Here is a 15,272-nt window from a genome sequence, read left to right as displayed (position 1 = left end):
TTTCTTTCGTTCGTATAGTTAATAACATCTTTTAAAAGGTTAATATTGTCCCAGATGCTTCTCCCGGGCACCCCGCAGACCTGGTTTTGATGAATAATTTTGTGAATTACTTTTTTTAGTCTGTTAGCACATAGCTTTGCCATGATTTTATAGTCACAGCAAAGCAATGTGATCGGTCTCCAATTTTTTATGTCTGTTTTGTCACCTTTTTTATATAAAAGGGAGACCTCGCCTTTTTTCCAGGATCCCGGGAGAGCCTTAGACCTAAAAACTTCCTTTAAAAGAGAGAATAAATCTTCCTTTAAAATGCCATAAAATGTAATATAAAACTCAATAGGTATACCATCGGGGCCAGGAACCTTCTCCTTCTTAAAACTCTTGACCGTTTCTAAAACTTCTTGCTCTGTAATATCCTGCAATAAAAATCTTTGAGAGTCAGAATCTAAAACATTCTCAATCCCCTTCAGCGAGTCCTTCATAAAATGCTTATCAATTTTTTTCTCATTAATAGTTCAGAATAAAATTCATGGACTTTTTTAAGAATGCCATTTATATCTCTTAACCCCCAAGCTCCTCGATCTGGGCACGTTTTTCTTGTATTTTTTTTAAAAAGTACCTGGAGCAGGTTTCGTTCTCCTCGAGATGTTGAATTTTGGAGCGAAACATTATTTCCTTACTTTTCTGCTCCAGGCACTGTGAAATCTCTTTTTTTATGTCAGAGATTTCTTTTTTAACATCAATACCCAAATCGCGGAGCTTGTACTGTGTCTGCAGGCGGGTATTTAAATCATCGTAAAATTTATTTTTTTCTTGGGCCTTGAGTTTCCCCCTATTAATAAAAAAGTTCTTAATTTTCTTCTTCATACTATCCCACCATTCTGCAATAGGTCTTCTGGGGTTCCTTACCCGCCTGCAGTACTTGTAGAACACAATAAAATCTGATAAAATTTTGGGGTCTTTTAAAAGGGAGACATTCAGTTTCCATGTTTTTTTCTTTTGGTGATTGCCACCTAACTGCACCTTAAAAGACAATAATTTATGATCTGAAAAAATATTGGTTAAAAGCTTACAATTAAAAGGCAGTACTTGATTGGAGCAGAAAATAAAATCGATTCTAGATTTACAGGTAGCGTTACCCCAGGTGACGCCGGCCTCTTCAGATAAATGACTATTACACTTTTTAAAAACGTCAGTGAGCTTGAAATCTATGACAATATTTTTGAGCAGAGAGGAGGATCTGTCATAGTTCCTGCTCACTGCGTTAGAGAACCGGCGTTCACAATTAAAATCTCCTGCTAAAATCAATGGCTCTGAATCGTTGATAAAAAGAGGTAAAACTTCAAGCATCTCAGCTCTCTCTTTTTTATCAGTAAAACCATAAAAATTTAAAAACTGCCATCTAAAACCATCAATAAAAGTTTTGACCGGTAAAATCTCATTAATATGGTCTATTAAAACATTTCCCTTAAATAAAATAGCTACACCCCCCGACTTGTTTTTGTTTGACCCGGACCAAACGGAGGGTCTGAGCTTCCAGTCATTTTTATATTTTTTGTAGTTCTGACTGTGGGGGATGCAGCACTCCTGTAAAAAGAACACCAAAGCTGATAAAATAGATAATTAAAAAGTGCAATTCGTCGGGCTTTAGAATGCACGCTTCTGGTGTTCAGGGAAATGCCTTTTAAAATAGCCATAATAAAAGATTAAAAAGGGAGTTTATTATCTTACCTTGGCGCAGCTTCAGACAGCATCAGCAGGGCCAGAGAATTCACTTCAGCTTTCTTCATCACCCGACGCCCCAGGTGTTGCTGAACATCCGAATTCTGCAGGAGAGGAGCCGCCATCGCTCAGCAGACCCCCGCCCTCATTTAGCAAACACTCCAGAGCCATCTGCACCACAGGGTTCACATACTTCGTTTCAGGTCCCGGAACCGCAGCGTCAACCCTCTCCCGTACCGGGGCAGAGGACCCACTGAGGATAGTTTCTGGCACAGTACAAATTTCCTCAGGGTCACCACTCGGGTGAGAGGAAGGACCTGGTTGGCTACTTCCGGGATCCACCACTGGTCCCCCAGTTGGCATCCCCCCTTGGCTTTTCACCACCGGTGTTTGATCCCTCCTCTTTTTGGACGCCGTGGCTCCACCTGGATCCTCTGGAGTGTGCCCAGGGACCGAGTGCGGGCCAGGCGGATCAGCTTCATTTGATCCGCCCCTCGGATTTCCTAAAAGGGCAATCACGTGAGAGGTGACCCATACGAGTACATGCATAACAACGTTTTCCTGCAGGGCACTCCCGGATATCATGCTGGGTGCTACCGCAATTTTTGCATGTACTCATACAGTCAGTGTTAAAATGCCCATAATTCTTACACAACCTGCAGTAAGGTGGCATATTAGAAAAAAACATGTCACCTACCATGTCCCCCAGTTTAAAATGTGCTGGGGGTAAGACGAGACCTCCTGGAAGACTGGGATCACGGTTACCAATTACTTTAAAAAGCCACTTTGATGTCCAGATCCCGGCGGTGTTTAAAATTTTCGACACTGAAATAATTTTCTTAAAATATTGAGATAAAAAAGCAGTAATGATGTTAATATTGGCAAAAGGCGAATACATTTTTATAACAACAGTCATGGACTCATCAATCTCGTGCTCATGTATTTTAAGACCTTGTACTCTTTCATCTTTTATGCAATGTGGAACCTTAGCTAAAACGCTTTTAAAGATACCATTTTTAGTAAAAGTTACATCATAGACACGTCTTTTTGGGTAGTCCTGTATGGCTAGGATCTCTTGCCTCTGTACACCGAATACGCCATACAGGACTGTGTCTACTAAGTAAAGCAAATTAAATTTATCTTCTTTCCCTTTGGTGACATAAAAACGAATGGTATCTTTAATTTTAGCGTAATCCGGGATCTGGTGCTCGTCATCTTCTTCTTTCCTTGGCATGTTCTCTTTCAGCTTTTCCGTTCCGCCTCGGGATTCATCCTTTCTTCGGGCTTCGTTTTCTTTGGAGTTTCTCCTTGCAGCTCCGCCTCTCTTTTTCTTTCCTTGGGTAGTAAATCCATCATTGTCTCCATATTCAAATTCTCCGGCTCCTCCGGTTCCTCCACCTCCTCCGACTCCTCCAACTCCTCCGACACCTCCTCCGACTCCATCGACCCCTCCTCCCGGGTCGTCGTCTGCCATAGTTGTTGAGATGGCGCTTGTTGTCTCTAAAAGGCAAAGACAAAATGCTCCTCCAAAAAGTCCTGGTACTTCTCAGAGGTAAGGGGGATCGCAACTCGACGCCCCCAGGACTAAGCCTCTCTCCCGATAGCAGCAGGGGGGTGAAGCCCAGGCAATAAACCTGGACGATCCTCCCCAGGCAGAGAAAGAGGGTACCCGAGAGCTACCTTCTGACACACAGACCAAGTGCAGCACACAAGATTTTTTTATTTTATTTTTTTAAACCATCAGGTTTGATTAACCATTGCAATAAAACTAATCATCATCTGGCACTTTAATTCAAAAATATAACAGCATCAAAAACATCACAAGTTCACAAGTTCTTTCCATTTTTTGGTTTTCCAAATCCCCTCAGCATCAAATTTTTCACCTTTTTTAACATCCCACAAATAACAGATATACAGTCTACTCAAAAATAACCTGACACAATCATTCTCTTCCCACACTTCTCTCTTGTACACACACATATTCCTTGCATCCCACAAAACCTCTTTCAAGTCATTATCAACCACAAAACTCTACTCTCTTTCTTACCACTCAGCCCAATACCAAACAACACAAAAGCAAATGTTAGGTAACTAATCCCTGTCAAGTCTTTCACTAATCTTCCCACTTTCTTTATTACATTTTGGGCAAAGCCACAATTCCAGAAGACATGAATAATGCTTTCCCTACCCCCACACCCCTGTCTCGGACACACATCACTCCTTGCCAAACCACGATTTTTTTGCACTTCTCTCACTGGCAAAGCCCCATGCATACTCAGCCATACCAAGTCTTTTTGCTTATTCAACATCCCATCCGTATCCACACTCTTCCACACTTTCTCTGCCTCAGTTGACCGTAGTAAATTAATCTCCTCTGCTATTTCTTCATTCTTGCATTCTCTCAATACTTTCTTCTTATTAACTAGATCAGTCATACTCCAGCCACTCAAGCCATTCTTTTTCACAAAGCTCTCCAATCCCACATACCAATAAGGACACACAAAAGCCACAGGCTGTTTCAAACTCCTTTCGCACCAACCCAAACGACACAACAACCATCCTCCAGAATACCTCACCATACATGCTACCTTACCACTACCCTTCAACAATCTCAACACATTCACCATAAAATTAATACGCAAGTATAACTCAACATCCGGAAAATTTAAACCACCATTCTATCTAGTTTTCACCACAGTCGTACGCCTAACCCTCTCCATTTTCACCCCCCACAAAAACAAAAACAGCACTCTGTTAATTCTTCTCAGGTTCACATATGTTGGTGGGAACACATTCCCTATGTACAACAAAATAGGTAAAATTACGCACTTTATAACCAAGATTTTCCCTGTAAAGGACAACTCACGCAACTTCCAGAAATCCACCTTTCTTACCACTTTCTCTCTCACTTCTTCCCAACTCTCATGACCATTCATTCTCTCATCAAACTTAACTCCCAACACTTTTATACTATCAACCACTTTCACACTTAAATCCGAAACATCACATCCTCCCCCAAAACACTTCACTTCACACTTATCCTAATTCACTCTGAAAGCAGATGCACCACAGAAAATGTCTGCATGCAGTTTAGCTCTCTGCAGTTCAGCTTTATTCTCACTCACCACACATACATCATCCATATATCTAAACACTTTCACATTCTTACTACAACTTCCAGGAATACTCACCCCTCTCATAAGGTTCAATAGCACAGATAAAGGCTACCGGCGAAAGCGGGCACCCTTGCCTTACTCTGGAATTAACACTAATCCTATTGCTTTCATACCCATTCACCAGCACACGACTCCCAATACCATCATATAAACTTTTCACCGCTCTAACCAACACATTCGGAAATCCCATTCTCTCTAATACCTTAAACAAAAAACCATGTGAAAGCCTATCAAAAGCTTTCTCAAAATCAATAGAAAACACATTCACACTCCTATCTCTCTGTAATCCATCCCAAATGATATCTCTCAACAAACTCAAATTACCAGCTATACATCTCCCAGGCACTCTACACACTTGCTCCTCTTGCACTACTTGCTCAATCACTCCACTCATTCTTTTCGCTAGCAACCTTGCATACCCCTTGTAGTCCGCATTCAGCAATGTGATTGGCCTCCAATTGCGCAAATCACACTTCACCCCCTTCTTAAAAATTAACACTACCACACCCTCTTTCATTGAATCACTAATTTTACCATTCATCCATATATACTTATACACTTCAAACAAATCTTTCCCTATTAAATCCCAATACTTAAGATAGAATTCTATGTGAATACCATCCCTACCTGGGGTTTTATTTTTTGCCATATTACCAATAACCCTCCTAACTTCTTCTTCAGATATATCACTGACTAATCCCACCCCATCCTCTTGTCCTATCCTACTTTTTAATGCCCCTAACACATCCTCCTTTAAACTTACATCCCTCTCCTTCTCCCTATGTAACTCCTCATAGAACCCTTCTATGACCCCTTTCACTCCATCCCCACACACTTCCACCCCATTCACATCTTTCACACTCACTAAATCTTTCCTAGCATTAACTATTTTTTTAAAGAAAAACCTGGAGCAACATTCATCCTTTTCAATGACATCCAACTTGGCCTGATAAATTATTTGTTTACCCCTCTCTCTTAATAGATCACTCATAACTTTCCTTTTAGCACGCAAATCTTCATCCACCTTATACCCTAAGTCCCTTAGATTATACAAAAATTCTAATCTCATATTAGACCTATCATACTTCTTCCTCTTTCTCGCTGCCCATTTATACCCCATTCTCCTAAAGAACACTCTCACCTTTTCCTTCATCCCATCCCACCAATCCAATATGCACCCATACTCATTCTTTCTCAAACATTGTATGTCATACATTCTTTTAAATTCCCTTTTCACCTCTATATCATCCAACATACTCACATTCATTTTCCATAACCCTCTACCCGTCTTTCTCACTCCTTCTAACTCCAATTCACATTTAACACATTCATGATCTGAAAAACCCACTTTTTCTTGTGAATAATTTCTAACTACAAAATTACTAGAAACAAAAAGGTAATCTAATCTGGAATGAATACCACCCCTATCAGCATGGTATGTTGCTGGAATCGGCTTAATTTTACAAATCTTCACTACATCATGCAAAGTATTATCTGTCATACTTTGTAGGAAAACCTTACTTGTACTATCCATATTAGCACCTTCAAGGTGGCAGTTGATGTCACCCACCACAATACTTGGCACTCTACCTGGTAAATAAAATTGTAATTTATCAAACAAAATTTTTCTTTGATTCCTATCTGCGGGCGCATAAACATTAATAATTCTAAACATTACACCCTTAAATTTAACGAAAACCATAATGCACCTACCCGGCTCAATAATAACATAATGGTCAATAACAAAATTTTTACTTTTAAACAAAATCCCCACCCCGTCATTTTTATTGCATGAGGAGGTTGACCAGATAGAATCCCCATGTACCCACTCCGATTTTTTGGGAATCTCTTTCAAACCGCATTCCTGCAAACAAAAACAATCACATGATTTAGTAGCAAGATTTTCTAAAATAGCAGCCCTTCTAGACTTATCCCTGAAAACCCTCACATTGAGGGACGAAATGGAAAACTTAGAGGTTAAACATTAGAGCAGAAAGGCAAACCAATCATGTGTTAGGCGGCATCTGCATAGTGTCCGATAGCTGCTCGACCGCTTCTGGGTCCAAGTAGGGGGAGGAGGCTCCACTCATAGGACTCAGCATCTCATCCAATACCGCAAAAGAGTTCTCTGTTGTAATTCCAGGGGACACTGCCAGATGTTGCCCACAAGGGATGGTTTCATCCCCCGACTCTTCTGAAGGCGTGTCCCTCTTTGCCCTCTTCTTTTTGGATCTCCCAGCTACACCTTCCCACCTATCCTCACCACCATCTTCCTGACCAAAACGAAAGGTAGGGCCTCCGGACCCCTCTGGTATACTGGGTGTTTCTGAGAAGACTAGAGGGGTTTGGGCCTGTTGCCCTTGCTGAGTTCCCCCACTAGCCTCCATTACCTCCACCTCACCCTCCAAGTTCTCCTGCACAGTATTGAGGGCTAGAGGGGCTTGGGCGACTTGCCCTTGCTGACTCCCCCCACCAGCCTCCAATAGCTCCAACACACCCTCCAAACTCTCCTGACACAACATCAGCAACTACCCCCTGGGATCCTGATGGTTGATTCCCAGCGGTTTGAGACCCAGACTCCTCCTGAGTTTCAGTATAATTACCGTCCGGCCGGCTTGGCCTCCACCTTTTCTCCACCAGTTTTGTGGTCCTCCGAAGAGCTTCTGAGTAGGAGCGACCCGGGATCAGGGTTTTTGGGCAGTTCCTACATGAATGTCCCGGTTTCCCGCACGCATCACATCTGCGGGCTTTGATACAATCCCCAGCCTCATGCCCTTGTTCTCTGCAGTTTTCACCCACCTAAGTAGAGAGTCTTACCCAAAAACTGTGTTTCCCAGTCGCCAATCCCCATTTATCAAACAGCTTCTGGGGACCTCGGACCTCGGTTGAAAATTGCAGAAGAAAGGCGCGAACTAGATCCATTGGGGTATAAGGGTTTAACAGGTGGACAGTTACTGCCCTTTCTTCCATTAAATAAGCTGGAAAAACTTCAAACTTATGCAGGATGGTCACCGGGCTCTCCATCTTTAAGGCTTTGATTTTCTCAAACACATCATAGCAAATTCCTTCTTCAGCCAGAGTAAGATCAAAATGACCCACCTTTGGAAAGTCTTGTAGGCATAGGATGTAGGAAAAATCCAGGTTCAGGGCGTTGACAATCACATCCTCGACCATCGTCTGACGTCCAATCTGGCCCACGAAAGCTGGCTGTACCAGGAAACGGAGAGTATTTCTGACTCCTTGGCGATCCATTCCACGAAGAATGCACGAAGCGATCGCTCTCAGGTGGTTTGGGACTAGGCCGCTCCCCTATAGCAGCAGGGAGGTAAGACACAGGCTATAAACCTGTGCCCCTCTCCCAGGCCGAGGAGTCGGGTACCCTCACCACCACCTCTGGCCAAGACACTTGATCTTAGCCAAAAGGCCGAGAAGCGATAACCCGCTCGGCCTCGACAACGTGGCCGCTGTTCGCAAACGCAGAGCACTTCTCAAGGCAACAGTCTATAGGCCTCAGCCCCAAACACAGTCCGGGAGGCTTCTTTCTCTCACAAACCAGGGAAAACGTGAGTCCTACGCGCTGGAATCACCAGCATGCTCTACTTCGTGTTTTTCGTATCTGCATAGCTCCGCCCACAACTTCTGGTCACGCCTTTTCGTCGCACGCAATTCCTGGTGCCAAAGAACGCCAAGCAGAAACACGGATCAGGAGTGAATGGAGAGTAGTGTAAAGAGAAAAAAAAAAAAGGCTGTATGCATTGTTGATTGTGATGTCACTGCACCATTGTTGAGTGTTCCGTCAGGGCCCTTGTGATGTCATCCACTGACCTGACCTTACTTGACCTCTGACCTGACAGGCCTCTTGTGACACGTGCAGTGTTCCGTCCATTGGCCAGACATGGTAGGTCCAGCTGTTGCTGATACATAGGAAGTGCTGGACTACATTTTAGCCTACAAGTCATCCAGTTTAAAAGATCCACAAGAGGGAGACACAGGCAAACAAACTTTACTTATTTAATAAAGAACTAGGAAAACTGAATTGGTTACATCAAGCCAACTTGCTACAAAAGGGTCAATTCAAAGGAACAACTCAGCAGACTGCCCAGGTGTGCACAACAGGCCCAAATCAAAAGAGAGGTGCACGGAGTGGAGGTCCAAAAACTGCATTCAGGTGATATCCAAACACTTCATTCAGGTGATAAGCCAATTAACACAACAATTAAGCCATCAATCTTAATTGGATTTGGGCTGTGAGGAGAGGTGACTGGCTCGCTGGGTTGCTTGGTGCTGGAACAAACCCACACACAGGTGATGCGATTAAGAGATTGACAGGCTAGATGCAGCAGCACCAGGGATGCAGAAAGCAGCACAGCAAAACCCTCACAGATGAAGGAGAAGCTGAAGTGCAGGACTGCTGAGGCAGGGCACAGCAACTTTCCACTTGCTTGCTGGAAGGATCCTTGACATCCATCACTCAATTTCATTCTGTTTTTTTATACTGGAATAGAAAGGGTGCACTGGTCCTGGAGGTACTGCAATACCAGGTCAATGCATGGAGTTGACAGAGCAAGCTCTTTTTCCATCTCCCTGTTCGAAAAATCCATTTAATATATGGTCCCCAGATAGGGGACGTATCAGATATTAAACTGATAAGAACAGATTTTTTTAAGTTGACTACCCCAAAGGGGTATATTTTATTAAAATCCATCAATTTTACAGAAATAAAAAACTCCTTATAACATTAAGACATTAATTACAATATGTTATATAAAAGAGCTTTTAAATACATTAAATAACTGAACCCCATTCCCTTAAAAACCATTTATGACACATAAAAGGAGCCCGTTTTTTATCAATTAAATAATATTTATACATTTCATCTAAAACCATCTTTAAAACATTCTCCTCAGAAATAAAATCATGTTTAAAACATAAAATATTCCTGGCTGACCATAGAGCTGCTTTCACGCAATTTACTGTCTTCCATGCCATAGTCTTTTTTATCCTGGATGGGCATTCCAGATCACCATAAAACACACCGTCCATTGTTAAAGCTCTGAGACCAGATATTTTCTTCAGTAGAGGGAACATCTTTGTCCAAATTCTTTTAGCGAAAAAACAATGCCAGAATAGATGGTACACGTCTTCATCCTCCCTACATCCTCCTCTCGGACATTCAGCGGTGCCAGTTAGTCCTCTTCGGTGCTGGAATGCCCGGCATGGAAGACATTCGTGTACGCAGCTCCAGGCCAGATCCTTCTGTGGGTTAAAAAGATATTTAATATTCACTTCTTTCCATATCTGCTTACATTTTGTGTCATTAAAATTTTTAATCGGGGTTGTCAACGTTTCATCTTTAATACTTTTTAAAATACTCTTACTATTTTTAAGCTCATGCACCCTTTTTCCACTTAAATTAAAAGAGTTCACTATTTTATCTAAAATTTTATAATATTCGGGCAGGTTAAAAGAATAAGGGGAATTTAAAACAGTATCAAACCACTGATGCCTCCTCATAAAATAAATTGAATACGGTTTAAGAGATCCGCTCACCTCTGTAACCCTCAGGGTAGGTGCACCAAACAAGATTTGAGATCACCCCTCAAAAAAGTGGTTAAATTGTAAATTAAGTATGGATGGGCACTCATATAAGGAGGTATAGGACACACTTTAATATTAAAATAATTGATAATAAAAAATACAAAATACAGTTCATGCATAAAAATATTCTATTGAATACTACACATTCCTGGCTTTAAACTGAAGCTGGCAGTCCAAACAGCCAAATTGTGTAACTGATGGTTACTCCTGGTTACATGAAAAACCAAAGGCTGTTCGGACGGCAAGTTCCTGCCAAGTCAGGCAAATTGATTATACAAAATACGTATAAAAGATGCTTAACACATTTGGCTAAACAAGAAATTCGTTCAGTATAGTCCTATATGGGGGGAAGCAAAAATAAATAAATGCTTAGTTGGCACTGAGTGTTATCTCAATGGGTTTTTAACCTGCGTCCTGAGATGTTATTTGACATATGTAGCAATCTCTATAGGAAAGATGGACTTCCTTCTTTAACTGTTGCTGTATTTGTATCAAAGTTCTGTCTTTAAATGTAGATGATATTTCTCCTCTTATTGCTTAGATGTGGTAGTTTAACAAGCTTGACCCACTATGTGGGCTTACCTTCACCTGCGTGCCTCTGTTCGTTTGGTGGGTTTGCGGTCCACAGTATATGCCGGCGTCCCGGCTCTGAAGTTCACCGCGTCCCACCGAACAGCCTTTGGTTTTTCATGTAACCAGGAGTAACCATCAGTTACACAATTTGGCTGTTTGGACTGCCAGCTTCAGTTTAAAGCCAGGAATGTGTAGTATTCAATAGAATATTTTTATGCATGAACTGTATTTTGTACTCCTCATAAAATAACCTGTATTATACCGGATAAAATAAGACCATGCATTTTCTTTAAAAAAGGTATTAAAACATAAGCTAAAATATTTAATTAAAAGGAACACTTTGATGTCAGGAAAGTCCTTTCCGCCTTTATTCTTAGGGAGTATTACCAATTCTCTCCGTAATTTATCCATTTTTGATCCCCATAAAAAATTAAAACAAGCCATGTTAATTTTTTTTAAAATACGCTCTGAGGGAGGAAAAACCATGCTTAAATACAATAAAATTGGTAAAATGATCATTTTTGTGATTAAAACTTTTCCTTCCATTGACAACTTCCTAAGACTCCACATACATAATTTCTTGTTTACCTTTTCTGTTACCGCATTCCAACTCTTGAGCCCATCATTCGACTCACTGAAGGAGATTCCTAAAATCTGTACAGATTCAGACTCAGGAATAAGAACATCCGTTAAAACCATGTCTCCGATATTTAAAACATTACTCTTGCTAAAATTTATTTTAAAACCGGAGGAGCAGCAGAAATACTCTACCTGCTTTGAAGCCTTTTGTATTGATGGGGTGTCCCTGCAAATTACCGAAACATCATCCATATACCCCACTACTTTTGCCTCTTGTCCCCCCCCCCCACCTGGCAGGGGGACTCCTCGTATTTGTTTATCTCTCCTCAAGGCACATAGAAGAGGCTCTAGCGCACAAATAAAAAGTAGTGGGGACAAGGGACACCCCTGCTTCACACCTGATTTTAAAAGGATGTCCTGAGTCTTAAAACCCGTTAATTAAGATCTTACTTGTACAGTTATCATAAAAGGCTCTCAGAGATTGTAAAAAGCCCTCCGGTATACCCATTCTCTTTAAGACCTGGAACAGATAAAAATGGGAAACACAGTCAAAAGTATTTTCAAAATCCAGGGATAAAATCCCCGCCTTCCCTTTTCTTTCTTTAATATTATTAATGGTATCTTTTAAAAGGTTAAGATTATCCCATATACTCCTCCCAGGCACCCCGCATACCTGGTTGTGATGTATTATTTTAGAGATAGTTGTCTTCATACGATTCGCACACAATTTTGCCATGTTCTTGTAGTCGCAGTTTAAAAGGGTGATGGGTCTCCAGTTTTTAATGTCGGTTTTATCTTCTTTCTTATATAACAATGAGACCTCTCCTTTTTTCCAGGAACCTGGGAGAGATTTTGTATTAAAAACTTCTTTAAAAAGATAAAACAAATCCTCTCTTAAAATACCATAAAATATTAGATAAAATTCAATGGGTATACTGTCGGGTCCGGGAACTTTCCCTTTTTTAAAACTTTTCACTGTTTCTAAAACTTCTTTCTCTGAGACATCCTGTAATAAAAATTCTTGAGAATCTTTATCTAAAATATTATCAATCCCCTTCAGTGAGTCTTTCATAAAATACTTATCAATTTTTTTCTCATTAAATAAATCGGTATAAAATTCATATACTTTGTTTAAAATACCTGCTGTATTTCTCTCACCATTTAGCTCCTCAATCTGGGTGTGTTTCTCTTGTATTTTTTTAAAGAAATACCTGGAGCAGGTCTCATTTCCCTCCAGGTGCTGCATTTTGGAACGAAAGATAATTTCTTTTCCCTTCTGCTCCAGGCATTGTGTTATTTCTTTTTTTATTTCAACAATATAATTTTCAACATCTACACCCAGATCTCGGAGCTTATATTGCGTCTGCAGACGGGTATTTAGTTTTTCATAAAATTCTCTTTTCTCTTGAGCCTTACGTTTTCCCATATTTATAAAAAAAGGTTTTTATTTTCATTTTCATTTTTTCCCACCATACGACTATAGACTCTTGGGGGTCTTTTACCCGCCTGCAGCGCTTGTAAAATGAAATAAAATCTGATAAAATTTTCGGATCATCTAGTAGGGAGACATTTAATTTCCAACTCTTTTTCTTTTTACTTTTACCACCGTATTGCACTTTAAAAAGTAATAATTTATGGTCAGAAAATAAATTAGATAAAAGCTCACAGTTAAAAAGCAGTATTTGACACGAACAAAAAATAAAATCTATTCTGGACTTACATGTATCATTGCTCCAGGTAACGCCGGCCTCTTCAGATAAATCATTATTACATTTTTTAAAAACATCTGTAAGTTTAAAATCAATAATTATGTCTTTTAGCATAGAGGAGGATTTATCATAGTTTCTGCTTACAGTGTTTGAAAACCGGCGTTCCCCTCTTAAAATGCAATTAAAATCCCCTGCTAAAATCAAGGGTTCCGTGTCATTGATAAAAAGGGGTAAAATCTCTAGCATCTTGATTCTTTCCTTTTTATCTGTAAAACCATACACATTTAAAAACTGCCATTTAAAACCGTCAATAATAGCTTTTACTAATAAAATTCTGCCAGGTAAAATCTCACTAACATGGTCAATAAAAACATTTCCTTTAAGTAAAATAGCCACACCCGCAGACCTGGATTCATTAGAACCAGACCAAATTGATGGCCCTTGTTTCCAATCCTGTTTATATTTTCTATAATTCTGTCTGTGTGGAATGCAACATTCCTGTAAAAAAATAACTGTGGCGGTTAAAACAGATAAATAATTAAAAAGCGCTAGTCTTCTTGTCCTCGAGTGGACGCTGCGGGTGTTAAAAGAAATGCCATTTAAAACTGCCATGTTAAAAAAATTTAAAGTAGGAGTCTGTCTTACCTGTTCTGGAGGGACAAAAACGCATCAGGTGACCAAATTTTTGACATGTATGGCACCTTTTCCCAACTGTACATTCTTTTACATCATGACTTGTACTCCCACAATTTTTACACATACTTTCACAGCTTTCAATTTAGTGTCCATACCTCTTACATCTCCTGCAGTACGGTGGTATGGTGGCAAAAAACATGTCTCCCACTATTTCTCCTATTTTAAAACGGGCTGGGGGAAGTATATTTCCCCCCTCATAGTCAGAGCTGCGGTAACAGATTACTTTATAAAGCCAAAATACTGGCTTAAAAACATAGTTATATCATGCTCTTCCGCAAATGGAGAATACATTTTGATAGTAATAATCTTTGACTCGTCTATCTCATGCTCGTATATTTTTAAACCTTCTAATCTCTTGTCTTGTAATCTCAATGAAATTTTTGCTACAAAATCTTTAAAAATTACATTAGAGTTAAAAGTGACATCGTATATCGCTAAAATCTCATTTTTTTGTACCCCGAAGACCCCCATTAAAACTGTTTTTATCAAATAATCAAGGCTATACTTCTCTTTTTTCTCTTGGGGTACAAATTGGCGCACAGTATCTTTAATACGAGCGTATTCTGGGATTTGGCCTTCATCCTCCTCCTGTCTTGGTATGTTCTCCTTTAGTTCCTCCTCTCCGTCTCTGGACTTTCCTCTACTGGTTCCTTCTCCTCCTCTGGCTCCTTCTCCTCCTCTGGCTCCTTCGTCATGGGATTTCTTCTTTCTAGATTCATCCTTCTTTTCAGCTTTTCCATTTCTCCCAACTCGGGTAAAATCATCTCCTCCGTCTCCTCGACCTCTTCCTCCTCCACCTCCTGGGTCGTCTGCCATAGTTATAAAGATGGCTCGTTTGAAAATCTCTGCAAATGCAAGAATACTTGTGCTCCCCTAGCCGTCCGGAGACTTCTAGGGGTAACGGGGATCGCAACTCGACGTCCCCGGGACTAAGCCTCTCTCCCAATAGCAGCAGGGGGGTGAAGTCCAGGCAATAAACCTAGGACGATCCCCCCAGGCCGAGAGAGAGGGTACCCGGGTCCTACCTTCTGACACACAGACCAAGTGCAGCACCGAAGATTATTTTTTTTTTTAAACCGCTCAGGGTTAAATATCAGCAATACAGTATGCAAGATCGAAAACTGGCTTCATACTCTACCTGCTGTTACCAAACTCATCATTGCAGTTATATTTTATTTCAAGAAAAGTACCAAATTAGACTTTCACCAGAAAACGCCATTTT

At 40.6% G+C, this 15,272-nt stretch overlaps 1 non-coding gene across 1 annotated transcript; it reads right to left on the bottom strand.

Moving 5' to 3' along the window:
- Positions 1-9,399: 9,399 nt before the first annotated feature.
- On the bottom strand, positions 9,400-9,583 carry LOC122942792. Its single transcript, XR_006390713.1, has one exon. It is a non-coding gene; the product is annotated as a U2 spliceosomal RNA (small nuclear RNA).
- Between the last annotated feature and the right edge of the window lie 5,689 nt (positions 9,584-15,272).

The sequence above is a fragment of the Bufo gargarizans genome, chromosome 6 (assembly GCF_014858855.1).
Source record: "Bufo gargarizans isolate SCDJY-AF-19 chromosome 6, ASM1485885v1, whole genome shotgun sequence".
In the NCBI taxonomy this organism is placed as follows: domain Eukaryota; kingdom Metazoa; phylum Chordata; class Amphibia; order Anura; family Bufonidae; genus Bufo; species Bufo gargarizans.
The sequence above is the reverse complement of the archived record's forward strand: the minus strand, read 5'-3'. Positions and strand labels throughout refer to the sequence as shown.